The following is a 4,908-nucleotide window of genomic DNA, read 5'->3' as shown; positions in this document are numbered from 1 at the left end:
GAAACCAAAATACAAACAAACCAAAACTGGCTGCTTTTTCCTGGTGACTCAGAGATCCAGGACACATTTGCCTGCTACCCTTTCTGTATTACAGTACCCTGAGTCCATACAACAAAATGTGCAGTTTCTTCAGGGAGGAGGAGTAGGGGGATTACCTCACTCACTATGGATTCCAGAGCAGCACACAAGGGAGAGGAAGTGACAAGCACTCACCCTTCCCCAAAAGTGCATTTTTATCTGTGTTTTTGCTGTAGAAGTATAGTAATTTGTTGTCGGGTAGCATCTAGAGGAAGTACAGGGCATTATAAAAAGAGGGGCATTGTGCCTTCTTTAGTTGGAGACAGAGGCACACAAGATGTCCCATTACAAGAGTCAGTCCAGATATCCCATGTGCAAAGGTAACACCCTCACACTGCTACAAATTACTTGTACCGGTTTTTTTTTTCCTCCGAGCTTTCACTTCTTCCCCATCTTACTCTCCTACATCAACATATCCCAGACTCACAATCTCCCTTCTCCAGGCCCAGTGCTGCACCTTCCATCATCCACACAAATTCTCAGGAAAGCCAGAGCTGGAATCTAATCTATTTAAAACTGTTCTGACACACCACTAAGCCAAAGGGTATGCCCTGCCATGGTACATGGACTCAGTGGCCACTGTTTCTGTTCACTGCAGCTTTCCGGAGCTTTCAGAGCAAAGAATTTCCACTGCAACACTCACAGCACAGAATGAGCTGAGGGAGACATTTCCAGCCAAACTTGAGTCTCGTACTCCTGCATGTTCCCTGCTGCCAGGCTGGAGTAGTGGCTGCAGCCTGCATGAAGAAACATTTCCAGGTTTAAAAACTGAAGCTGAAGACTCAGTTTAAACTTTGGTAGGATTATTTCTTCAGATCACACAAATGGCAGAGAACCTGCCACCAAAGAGGCATCTGGCAAACAACTGCTGGGGCAGCTGTGACAGACAGTGTGTGCCACAAGAGTGCTTTGCCATGGGCCTGGCACAGAGCCCCCTGTGCAGGTCACAACCTTCTGCACTGCCCAGCAGTAAAAAGCCCCTGTGGTGGTCAAGGACAGGCTTGGCTACCTTGAGCTCTTAGATTTCAAAGAAACTCTTGCAAACCTTAGCATGAGGCCAAGCTGCACTATGCAGTATATTCCATGTGAGACCTGCTCAGCTCTGCAACTACTGCCACTGTCCTAAACAGGCCAAATTTAGTTGTGATATGATAAACTTAGATAGAGACATACCAATCAAACAGCAGCATGGCAGAGGACAAAAGGTATAAGCAGATCTACTGAAGCACAAGCTCCAAGAACAGTGATTCTCCAGGCATCAGCTCACTTGTGATCTGCACTGAGTGAAGCGTGAGGCACTCTGAAGGTTTTAGTTGTATCTTAAAAGGTAACAAAATGTTCTTTACTCTCACCTTTATTTTTTTGATTAACACTCTACGGAAATACTGACATTCCTGAAGTGCTCACTGCTGCTATCGTGCCTTTATATGAAAGGAGAGGAAAAAAAAGCATTAAAATTCTTCAAAGTATCTTGCAGTCATTTTGCTTCAAAAAATGAATAATCAAAACACAAGGAATAAAAGGGGGTTTTGTCTCCAAAGCAGGAAGGGAAGTATTTTTCAAATCTAAGAATTCACAACAGTGACTGGCCATGAGCCTATTGGCATCCGTGTCTTGATCTGAATGAACTCTGAGATGTCTTTTCTCCCAGAGGACATGTACTGTTTTAAAAAAAAATTAAAAATCCATGACTGCTTTTAATCTACCTGAAAGATGGGATACAGACACAGCATATTTTGTACTTGTTTTATACTGTCCATGTTCCTTTTAGCTTGCTGCAGCATTATTAGGATGTTTCTGTTCCTGTATCACAGCATATAACTAACATTTCCCAGAAAACCCACCCAGGACCATACAAAGCCATCTGCTTTCAAGCTAGCAACAAATTCCTCTTACAGATACAGGGTACAGAACAGCTCACACTGTCACTCCAACAAATTACACTGCTGTTTATTTAAGTAATAAAGGCATTTGTTCCAAACAGCTGGGGCTTTTTCCAGCATTTATTCTCCACATGTGGTTTGCTTCCTCAAGTGTTGATTTTTCATAGTTAAGATTTTTTTCACTTGCCTTTTATCCACCAAGCTAATTGCATTCTTACCCTTTCCTGCTTAACGAGAGCTGACATGCAGTGCTCTCGGTGCTCTGCAGAGCAGGAAGCGATGGATTTCCTGTTCCAAGGAGGTAAGAGTTGAATCTGACCTCAGATGAATTGGACATATGGGAAACGGACAAAACCAGCCGTGTGACTAGCTGCAGTTTTTTTCTATCCTAAGAGGGAAGATGTAGTCAAGGCCCTTTATCCCATCCTCCTGCATCCTGAAATGATCTATTGCCCAAAAATCCAGCTCTTTAACCCAGCTGCCACGAACTGTGCTCAGCTGTTCACATTCATTCTGCTGCTTTCCAAAGGGATCCCACACTGTACCAGGATGTGCTGTACACAGGCAAAGCCTCCACAATGCCACCTGCCAGACTGTGTCACACACATGCATTTTCAAAAGTAAGTGTATTGTTCTGCACCGAGCCTATTTCTGATTAGGCAAAGCAGCAAGGCTGAAAGCACAAAACTCAAGTAAAAGTTTAAAAATAAAATCTGTGCTCCAAAACCAATGCATTCACTCAAATTCTTGCAAGCCAAATCTGCTGAGTCAGGTACCATCTCTGCTCAGTGGTTCCAACTCTGACAAATTGTTTGCTTCTCTTGTTTTTTTTCATTATAGTGAAAATTCCAACATGCAAGAAGTACATGTATTTTGCAAAAGAAAATAAAGGTAAGATATACCTGCCAACCTGAGAACACCTCTAGCTGTCACACTTATTATAGCTTGGGAAAAAACCCCAAACCAAGAGCTGGCAAGGGGTAGTCATCAGAGTCTATGAAGGAAGAACAACCCTCCCAAGTATTTTAATGTCCAAAACTGAGATTGCCCCTTTCGTGATCTGGGAGTCTGAGAAGAGATTTATTTTTTTTCCTTCACACAAGGCCTTTGAAACCAAAATTAAACACTGCTATGTTCAGTGACTACACCTTTTGGTACACCTGTAGCTTCCCAATTCTGCCCCCAAGGAATCCAGTTAACATAACACAATTGCAGTAACATAAACTTCATTAATAAAGCTGATCTAAAGCTACAGGGGATTTTAGCTGGAGAAGAGGAACTTAATGCTGCTTGGTCAACAGAGCATTAGGGAGTGAGAAAGAAAATCCTTGTAGCAAGATTTCTAAAATGGAACAGACTTAGGAAATGTGTTGAGTTATGCAGAAAATGAATAACAGAATTTCATGTCAAAAACTGCTTTGTACCACAGAGATTTTCCTTGTGAAAGTAAATTATTTCTATCCACTGTAAAATTTATTTATTCAAAGTTGTCATATTCTAAGACTGCAAAATGTTCATGGAGGATTCGGAATTTCTAGAAAAAGACACCTTCCCCCTCACTCCCAGAAAAATCAGAGTAAGTATTATATAAAATAATTACTCAGCAAGTTATAACACAAAAAAGGTGTTGAAAGTGAAGACTGAATACAGAACAGATGTCAATATAAAACATTAGCAGGTAAATACATGACTTTGTCCTTTATTCCATCTCCTTCAATCCTGCAGGAGAAATAAGTCTGACCAGCTCTCCCAGCTGCAGGCTGTGCTAACCTTTGCACTACTCCCTCTACCTACTGCTGATGGGAATGGAAGGTTTAATCTGGGATTTTTCTGCTTTTACAACATCATGCAGATGCTCAAGCCTGAAAGCCCTGGGCCTGTGCAAACCCAGATTTCTCTCAGGCAGAAGCCAGGGCCTTAGCCTTGGATATTATTCCTCTTGGTGGCAAACAAACTCCAAAGTTATTTCTGCTCTTTTTTCCCTTCATATTTCTGTGCAACTTTTCCCCCTTAAAGAACTTAATCTCATTCTGCAGCTGAGCACATCTTACTTGAACTATTATTTGGATGAACTACTATTATCTATGTTATCTTGTTTACATTTCAAAATTAATTTTATTTTTTAAATAAAAAGTGGCCAAAAGTATGTTTTTTCTGTGCTCAAAATTCTTGAAAAAGGCATATTCTTATCTTGCATAACAGACACCTCCTCAGCGTTCTTCTGGTAGTATCAGTAATTCAAGAGGAGGAACAAATTGTTTTCTGTACAGAATTACTGCTGCAATCCTGCAATTCCCCTTTGTTTCAACCCACAAGCCAAATGGCAAGAATTTAGCAAAAGAGTGAATACAATAGCAAGTGTTACTTTACAGAGTTAAACACTGCTTTCATTTGAGACCTATGACTCCTATCTATTCCAGTCTTTAAGATAAGTCAATAAACAATGCACGGGAGGAAACCATTCATATGACCAGATCGTACTTTTAAAAGTTTACAGTGGAACAATGCCATATTTGTCCTAATTAACATAAAATTAATGCCTTGGAAAAGATGATGAACAGTGGGGTCACAAATGTTGTTTAATCCAGATAGTAAACCAGGCCTGAAGACTGAGCTCCTGGGCAGTAAAAGGCAGCTGAAATTCAGTACAAATGAACTAATGCATATAGAACAATTTAAAATATTTCAGATTTACAGTGCAGAAATAAGCACTGAGTTAATATGAAAGGAATGAGCCCCCAGTTTTAAGAGATCTAAGAAAACATCACTTCAAAACAATTAGCAGTCAGAAAAGCAACTGGGGAAAGAAAAACATAGGCAGAAAATGCTCTTGTGTCTTGAAAACTTTTTAAGAGGACAACTGGAATGCAGCATACAGGAAGGATACCTGGATGGACAGAAGGTTACAAAGGTCTGTCCATGTGACACAGTTAAATAGAATGACCTC

This window comes from Cyanistes caeruleus, chromosome 9 (assembly GCF_971803275.1).
Source record: "Cyanistes caeruleus chromosome 9, bCyaCae1.hap1.1, whole genome shotgun sequence".
NCBI classification, from domain to species: Eukaryota; Metazoa; Chordata; class Aves; order Passeriformes; family Paridae; genus Cyanistes; species Cyanistes caeruleus.
Note: the sequence above shows the minus strand (reverse complement) of the source record.